The sequence below is a fragment of the Rhea pennata genome, chromosome 2 (assembly GCF_028389875.1).
Source record: "Rhea pennata isolate bPtePen1 chromosome 2, bPtePen1.pri, whole genome shotgun sequence".
Lineage (NCBI taxonomy): Eukaryota > Metazoa > Chordata > Aves > Rheiformes > Rheidae > Rhea > Rhea pennata.
In genome coordinates, this window is record NC_084664.1 from 52,709,483 (window position 1) to 52,719,379 (window position 9,897).

The following is a 9,897-nucleotide window of genomic DNA, read 5'->3' on the forward strand; positions in this document are numbered from 1 at the left end:
TCCGGTCTTAATGAACAGCTGAGATTCTTAAAGATTCATGAGACTCCAGTTGCTGAAGCTTTAGGAATGTCATGATACAATAATGATACAGTTATAATCACAAATATATTCATGGGAGCTAGCAGCTGTAAGATGGAGCTGAAGCTGAAAGTGTATGGGAGAGCCTCCATCTTATCTAGGTACATTAGGCTAACAGAGCTTTAGCGTCTTCCTCTTGGTATTGCTTTGGGGGAGTTTCTCCAGGTCGGTGTCACCTGGAGGTGCCACTTCCTCTCTGGTCACCTGCACTGCAGCTGCATCTGGCTCTGGCTCTGCTAGAGATGTGATTTTCCTGCAAACTGATTTTCCTTCTCGATTTTGCTGCAAGGTGCTCCTGCTCCTCTCCATCTTCTGGTTTTAGAAGACCTCTTTTCTCAGCTGTACAATCTAAAAGCTGCTTCTAAATGTTTCATCAGGAAGACGAACAGCCTTCCCCTGGTTAATTTGTTCACATTAGGGTATGGGTGCGCATATCTTGTCTTTGTGCAAGCCAGGGTGCCCCACTGCAAATCCAGGTATTTCTCTGCAACTGGAGCTCAAGCAATTCAGAAAAAGGACAGTAGTATCACTTCCATTTTGACATGCATAGCCAGTAAGAGTGATCTCTGAGCAGCAGTGGGACTTGTAATCATAATTTGTTGTGTGCCACAGTGACCATTTATATTTTGCAAAAAAGTCTCCCTACAGAATTAATTTTCAGCATTGGGGAAATATGAGCAGCTTTTTATAGTTTGATAATAATTTATCAGGCTCTCTCCTGCAGTCCTTTGCTGGCTGGTTGCTCTAAAAGCACACAATCAACAAGAGAGCAGTGAACAGAAATATTTTCAAGAGCAGATGGGATGTACCTTCAAAAATCAGGATTGTCCCAGAGAAACTGGGACATCTGGCAACCCTAAAAAAAACCCAAACTAGATGAAATAAAAATTATGAGATGGAGGAGCAGAAAAATATGTCTTTGCATTGATTAGCAGGCAAAGTAATTAATCTCCTTCAACTCCCCTTTTGGTCCTTGGTGTAAAACAAGGAGAAATAGGGATATTATTGCTTTGCCAAGCATTAATTCTTGTATAGTGATTGCTGAGCTGTGTTCTCAAACTTAGATGGCATTTTTCATGTCCTTTCCTCCTACTTTCCTGATGCCCCAATCATCCACAGTAACAGTCCTCATGGCATTTATAAACAAAACAAGTCCCTTGATATCTTTGTTGCTTGGCCTAATTCAAAGCTTTCTCATTGTCTTTAAGGTACTTTGGATCAAACTCCAACACATCTTTACTGAGAGTGTTATAGGGCAAGACACCTGCCTGTCCATAGCTGAACTTGGAGCTGGCTTTCCATCCTGGGACTGCTTTTTAATGGGTTGGCATATATCATCCTTTTCAAAAGACCAGAGAAACAATCTAGCCTCATCTCTGCAGTTTTGCATGCATCATCTGGTCCCCCAACAAGGTGTTTTGGGGGGAAGGTTCACTGAAATGCTGCTTGTGAAAAACAAAAGTCAACTGATCTGTCAGTTCAAGTAATTTGCAATGCATCTTGCTACAAACATCTAGAAGGCCATATTAATTCTAAAATTATTTTCCTTGCGTGTTAGTAATCCAGAAATGTTGTCTACACTTTTCCTGTATACATACATACATACATATATATATATATATATATATATACACACACACACACTCACATATGCTTACAGCACTTATATACTGTCTAGTTCAGCAGGATCCTGTCCCTTGTTGGGATGAAGAAAAAGATTATCTTAAGTTACAGAAGATAAACTCTGTGGGTCTGTCATCTGTCAGCAGCTCACCCAGTATGTCCACGATGGAAACTCCTGCTTTCAGTAAGGAATTATACAGTAAAGAGGTGTTTGACCAGAGGCTGCAGGTATTTTTAATAAATGTGTGACAAGGTGGAGAGAAATGTCTTTCTAAACACCTTTTTTTATGTGGAAGCACTGTAAAATTTCAAGACAACCCAAACAATCCTAAACTCCCTGCTATCCAGTACAGATGTGTTTTTTCCTATCATTGTATGAGGATTAGTCACTATTCACTCCTCTATCACACACTTCTAGTTATTATCTGAATTCTTGTGTTACTTAAAACATTCAATCTGGACAATTGCATGTTTTATCAAATTTTCTTTTGTTTCTATTTTTAATTTTTTTACAGTATGAGTTTAATGCTTCCTCAGTTTCATCTTATAACTGTCCTCATAGGGATTTCTTTTTCTTTTCTTTTTTTCTTTTTCTTTTTTTTTTTTTGTAATATCTATTTTTCCTTTCTAAATATGAGTTCTTACCTTAATTAAAATCCTGAAATCTAAAGATGCTAAAATCTAAAAAGCCAAATTCCTCCTAAAACTCTAGAGTTACCATATTCATGGTTTGATCTTAGAAAGAATGGAATATATTCTTGAAAAGAAAGTTTGTGTGTGCTCCTGAGTACACAGTCTATTTGTCAGACATTACAGCCATGCCATTTAAGTAGTGTATCTGAGGCTAGGATTTGGCCTTCTGTGAAAAGAGTCACAGATGATGCTTGTAAGCACGTGGAATAATAAAGATAAAACAGATGGCTCCCATTTACCAACTGCAGTTTTACTCAGACTTATAAGAAGTTTTATTGTTGCAGAGGCAAGTTTTCCCCAGAAAAATGTAATTTCTCAGCAAAAATATTCAGCCCATCAGAGTTGCTTAAACTGACCAAATCCATATGCACTAATAATGTGAAAACTGGGATTTTGTTGATATTTCACAGCACAGATTGAATTTGTATGACCAAATTAAATACAGTTTATTAAGCCTTTTAACATTCTTTATAGCCTGCCTAGGATTGATGAGAGATACCCAGGTCATTGAAACTGTTTTTTAAGGTATTCCCATAGATAAAAAGTGCATTTTATGAGCTCTTTTAACTCATCTGCAGTGAAAATGACCTTTGCTGGTGGAAATCAAGTATTATCCAAGTCTTTTCATACATAATTGTGTCCAAATGCTGTTGCTCTGCTTTCTCAGTCAATTTCCTTGCAACGCTTTTCTAAGGGGAACTGGAATGTTTTGGAGATGCCGTATGCTGTAAGACTGCCAGCTGTCTTCAGTGCCAAGGAGATACAGACCAGGAGAATTTTAAGGAAGATATAAATGCTGAATTATTGAAAGGCAGCAGAGTGGCACCAAAATATTTAGTCTTACATTAGATATTTCAACTGTGGGCCCACTCCTGTGGCATCTCCTCCTTAGCTCTCCTTAGAAGTAATGAATGGCAAGGATAAAGTTAGATCAAACAAGTAGAGCCATTGTAGATAGTAGATAGTAGAGCCATTTTAATCTTTTCTTCACAGAAGACTTGATATGAAAGAAAATCATCATTCTGCATTTAGTAATAGATTTTGAGTTTCCATATGATACAAAAATTTTATGTTTATGGTCTGATTCAGGTTTATAAAATATGTCATTTTATAGCTCTTTGGGAATCTACAGGGAACTTGCACAGTGGATGATAACAAGCACCCAGCTTTGCATGGATGGAGGCATTAATCCATATCCATACTAGCAGAAACAGAGGCTGGTGGCTGCATAGATCTTCTGGATCAGGCTAGTTTTCAAAATGTTACTTAAATTGACAGTACCATTTTCTAGTTATCAATCGCTATTTTCAATGCAAATGTCAATTTTGTTAGCAGCAAAGATCTGAAAGTAATTAAGAAGAAAAGGTTTTTTAATCCACTCTTTTTAATTCCTGAACAATGTTTCCCAATTGGAACATAGTAATAGAATGGGAAAATCGGATGTGAAAAAAATTAGTGTGTCTTATAAATGTACTTTTTTAAAACAATAAAAAACCCACATTAAAAACATCCCAGTTTGTGAAAGCTGCATTCTCATAAGAATCTTTGTTTCAACATAGCTCCCTTTTTCACTAGGGAAAAAAATTCTTCAGAAATTTTCCAACCAGCTGTCTCTAGGGAGCGTGTAGTCACAGGACAGGGCCTATAATTTATATGCTGTTTTTCCAAATTCACTGTAGAACTCTGACTTGGCATCTTGCGTGTGACAGAAAGGGGGGCAAAAAAAGAATTAAGAGCCCAGAAGGAGCTCTCTGTGCTGTGGGCAACAAGAGACAAATATTACCTGTTCCTTATTCCAAATTATAGTCTTCATATTTCTGGCTAACTTCACACAGATTATTGGAAAAAAATATGCTTTCAGCACTTCCCTATAACTTCACACATCCCCCCACACAAATGCCCAGAGATACACAAACTCATGCTCTTATGCAAATCATTCCTTAATAATGACTGTCTTGTTGAAAAATGTTCTTTTTCTTTTTTTGTCTCATGTTCCAGAAATAGCTCTGAGGGGAATAGTTTCACTTCGGTGTCACAGGTCATCAACCATACTTAACATCTTATTTGTACAGAAGGCATGCACAGCTTTGAATCTCCCATGAAGAACTGAACTATCTGATTTTTTACAAGAGACGGGGAAGGAAAAACAAAAATATTGTCGAAGGAAAGCTAACAGGCTGCTGATGAAAGGTTGAGGTCCTGGATCAAGATGGTACTTCAGCCTGTGTTTAATTTCAAGAGCAAGTCTGCTTTATCAGCAAAACAATTAAAGCCATGCTCTAAGCATGTGCTTTGTTGCTTCTGAGCCTGAATTTTGTTGCTGGTTGCTCTGAATCTAGCAGGGATGCACTGAGGTAGAGGAGGGAAATTTGGCCATCAGAGTATTTGCAAATCTACTCCAGCTACTGAAAATGTAACCTCAGAGTTGTTAGTGCAATTCTGCATCCTTTACACTGGGCAAGAGGGCATCCATCCCATTCTGGAAGAGCAGTGTTTTAGTAACTGTCTTTGGAATAGCTCTTCTGACTTGTGTGGGACATGTGGCAGGTCTGTGGGCTCTCACAGTGACATTCATCCTACCCAGAATGTGAGGACAAAGTCTGTCCACCCTAAAGAACCAGCAAGGTTTTCTGTGTACAAAATGAGAGAATATATAGAAAGATGTGAACTTGCTGTGGATTTTTTTCCCTCACTGAAGGCAGAAAGTGTCCCTCTAAAGTGTGCTGAGGCAGTACAACTTGGCAAATGTACTAATAATGAGTGTTTTTATTAGAAACATTTAGTGTTTTTTCCTCAAAAAAAGACAAGCCTCTTGCAGGACCTGACTTTTCTCAATCTAAGAAGAGAAAGGAATTAGACATAGGGCAGGTTAGAGTGTTTTCTCATTAAAATGTTGAGCTGCCAAACCAGAGCATTTGGAAGAAATAGTTCATTTTGACTAGTCCTTGACCTGAAACTCTTTAGGATATCCTTTCTTGTAAACTTGTTCAAAATGTTGCGTTGCAGCATTTTTCTTTTCCAATCCAAAAGATCTTTCAGCATAGAAATGTAGTCAATTAAAAGATTAATTTTCAAATGTGAATGGGGACAATAAAATGAATTGTTTTTGGTTTGATTGAAATAGAAAAGTTGAGCGGGTTTGGATGAGTTTTTAAAATTTCAATTAGTACTTTCTGGGAAAAGTGTAAAATTTTGAAATAAGAATGGATGGAAAGATCTGAAATCTAAGAGAATATTGAAAGGATTTTGTATATGGGGAAAAAATTGATTTTTTGAGAGAAAATAGAATACCATTTGACATAATTAGGTGCATACTGGAGGGAGATATGGCCTTGGAAACCTAGTTTCTAAAGCCTGATGATAATCATCGTAGAAGGATTTTTTGTATGTCCATGAAATTCATTCATAGTAATGTTAAATTGCATTATACTGGCTGTGGCAGAGATGCTAGGGTACAATATGAGTTTTGAAAGAGAAGAATCACAGAATCGCAGGATAGCTGAAATTGGAAGGCACCTCTGGAGATCATCTAGTCCAACCCCCCCTGCTCAAGCAGGGTCACCCTAGGGCACATTACACAGGATCGCATCCAGGCAGATTTTGAATGTCTCCAGAGAAGGAGACTTCACAACCTCTCTGGGCAGCCTGTTCCAGTGCTCCGTCACTCTCACAGTGAAGAAATTCCTCCTCATATTCAGGTGGAACTTCCTGTGGTTCAGTTTGTGCCCATTGCCTCTTGTCCTGTCACTGGGCACCCCAAGATGCTATTGGCCTCCTTGGCTGCAAGGGTGCATTGCTGACTCATGAGTTAACTTATTGTCCACCAGGACACTAAGGTCCTTCTCTGCAGAGCTGTTTTCCAGCAGGTCAGCTCCCAACCTGTACTGGTGCATGGGGTTATTCTTCCCTACATTCCTCCCTAAAGAAGCTGATTTATTGCTGTTGACCTCCTTAATTTGACTTTTCTCCTTTCGTCTCTTTAGCACAATGTTTCACTATATCCTGAAAATAGACAAGCGCAGGTAAGTTCCTAATCCAAGCTGTTTTTCACTCTTTAAGAGACTGAGCTTTACCTAAGGTAAAACTTTAACATACTAAGCTTATGAGAGCTAGTTTGCTTCCATTTTAACTGTGATATTTCAGTTGCTTATATGTCCCAAACAGTAGGAATGGATTTGTTACGTGAATATCATGTATCAGAAGTCTGTGTTAGGAAATACCCCAGGCCCTGGTGGACATCTTGCTGCATCCTGCAATGATACCAACTAACGTCCTCAAAACAGCTGATTATCCTTTGGAGTACAGCAAAGTGCCATGCAATGGTACAAAATAGTCCTGTACTTCGGGAGTTTGATGGAGCTCCCTGCAGCTCTGTTGAGCTTACATTGTTTCAACTTCTACATGTCTACCCTCAGTGTGAACAAGGAGGGAGAGTGCATGGTTTGAAGTTACTGATACGTATGAAACCAGGGGATTGTGTTTGGGACTTCCTCTCTGACAAAGTGGGAAGTAAAAATGTGTAGAAGACTGGGAGGAAGAAAGGGGGAAGGATAAACTATACTTAATGAATGCACGTGCTATTTATGTGTATTCATGCATGCTAACTAGCTACTTCTATAAAGTCCGATGGATTCCTAGGCTTTTCCTCCATCTTGTTATTCTAGTCTTTTCTAGTCTAGTTTAATCAACCCATCTGACTTTACTTTCATGGTGTGCCTATTTCACAAAGCCCATTCTGTATGAAATTTGAATTCTCAATACATATTGAGAAAGAAATTACGAAGACTTTTCTGGTCAGGATTTTTGGTCAAAGGGTTGCTCTAAGGCATTTTTTCCTGTGAGAATGTTGCTTTCTGAGATTATATATAACCTATGTTTGCAAAGGAGGTGTTTCATCCCTGGGGAAGATTGACTTTAGATGGTTACAAGGAATATTAATTTGCAAAGTGGTATGTGTATCTTCATATACAGGAATATATGTGACAGAGTATTAAAATCCTTATTTTACATGGGGTGCAGTGTAGAGTCAAAGGAGTCAAATTACTTGCCCAGGTTATTTAGTGAAAAGCAGTGGCTGGGCCAGGCAAAGTCCATATTGAATGGTTATTCAATTGGGTTATTCAATTATCACATCTGCAGTGTGCTGGGGCTGCTGAAACCGGCCTTGGGCTTTTAGATGTGCTCCCTGCTGACGTGGCACATGTTGTAGCAGCTATGTGTTTGGTAATATGCTGCTGAGGGTAGCTTTCTAAGGTTGAATTTTTTGTTCGTCAGGCTGTTTGTTTGTTTTTTTCAAGTCTGATGAGAGCAGCTTTGTAGGCTTTGGCTGTGCTGATATTTCCATTAGTTTTCAAGTGCTGAGTTTGTTTTTGTTAGCTTGCCTATTTGTTTTAAAAGTCTTGTTTGTTCTTGGGATTGATGTTCAAGCATGCTCTTGGGCCATTTCCCTGTGTTGCAAAGGCACCGGGAATTTTTATCACTCTGATGGACTCAGTGGCCATCACCCTTCTCTGGCACTTGACTAACAACTATCCTCGGGCAGATTGGCTTCTTGGAAACAACTGGTTCTTCACTCCTTTAGGAAATGGTGTGGACTGACCCTGTCAAGGCAGTTCAATTTTAGATGCTATTGTGACCTACTCCCAGTTGGTGTCATCCTCACTCCAAAAGATTACGTCCCCTCAGAGGCAGCAACCAGGGAACCAAGTCCTGTTGCCTGTGCAAGACCAGCACACGGAGTTCCTGTTTTCCTGCAGGAACAAAAGTGCCTGGATGCTCAAGGAGGGACAGTGGCAGATATGTAAGAAGGCCTTGGGGTGTTTGAGCAGCACCACTGCGTGGAGGGCTATTCTCTGTCTCCACTGGACAAAAAGTCAATGGGTAAGAGGGAGGAAGAAACACTGGGACAGAACCAACCTGCAGGCTGATGACTTTTGGGCTTTCAGTATGAGGCAGTGGGAATGTCATCACACAGGTCACCCAAACTTGCAAGAGCACAGTTTTATAACTGCCTTGAATTTTGCTGGAAGTGTGGTTATAGATAATTATGCAAGGTTAAGTCATTCAGATAATTTTAACTCATGAGAAAAATGCACTTGCCTCTCTCTCTTGGCTATTTAATAGCAGTTTTGGATCCTTTGGGGCAACATACAATAAAATGCCTTGGTGATGTTGTTATTGCACTATGTCGCTTCAGGGCAGAGCACAGGTCTCTCATCAAAATGTAGGATTTCTTTAATTCTAAGTTTCCTAGATTTCTATTTCTGGAATCCAGCTGCAATATCCTATTCATTTTGCTTGACCCAAAATTATGGTATATCGTCTCTTGTTCAACACACTCTCAACACAGTTTTGTCTGGATTGTAAACTCCTCCTTCAGATTAACAGATCTGCTAAGTGATCCTAGTATCAATGAAACTGAGGGTTTGGAAAGGTATTTGAAATCTGGCCCCGTAACAAGTTTAGGCTTACATGAGGGTGTATGGGACAATTGATTCTGGCTGAGTTTAACCTCTGAAGAGGATAAATATGTGTTCCTTGAAGCTAGCTCTTGGTCAGGTGCACCTTCTCTCTGAGAAGCAGTGATGCACTGTAGTCATCCTTCCCAGATGATTAGCCCTTCCCTGCACGTCCCTTTCCAGGCCAGCTGCCGCCAGCAGCAGAGAAGGTAGCTAAGGTAACAGGTGGCAGCTCTACCTGTAGAGAAGGAGAGGGCATCATTAGCTGGAGTGGCCTATGTCTCCTGAGTGCACAGTCCCAGCCATCGGTAGGGCTTTCTGCTCTGCTGCTTCCCTCTGCTCTCAGGACCCCCTTGTCACATCTCTTTTTTTGTTTTGTTTTGTTTTGTTTTGTTTTGTTTCAGCCATAACTTTTCTCCCATCTTATTGCAGCAAGAGGGTGAGTGGGGGCTGCTGGGGAAGGAGGAGATAGAGAGAGGTCTTTTGGTGGGAGAATGGTGGAAGAAGGACACTGTGAGGAAGAGTAAGAGGAGGAGGACTGGATCTTAGAAGAAAATGGAGTGGAGAGAGTGACCCTCTTAAGTGAGGGGAAAAAGTAGGATAGGGAAGGAAAAGGATGAGGAAAAGAGTAATTTGGAGAAGTGATTTCTCCCACAGCCCTCCTGAAGCACTTTTAGCCCCTGTGATCCCACTGACCCCCCTCTCAGCTGCCATCCATAGCCATGGTATTGCACCAAGTTTCCTAGTCTCCATCCTCACCCTGGAAATCCCCTTGAAACTGCCACTTACTCCTCCCCCTCTTTAGTAATGCTCAGTCGTTGTTTCTTTGTGCCGTCTTTTGGAGATCAACACTTAATTTTGCCAGGGCTGTTCATCATCTTTGAGCCAGGTCTGGTCCTTGGCATAAGGAGCCTTATCTGGAACAGCAACGAGCTCGGTTAGGGCCTTCCCCAGTTCTGACCGAAATTTCCCTTTCCCTGTGCTTGCAGCTGAGGGGGTTTCATGTGCACATACAGCCCTGGGCATAGGTAGGTTTAGTTCTGCC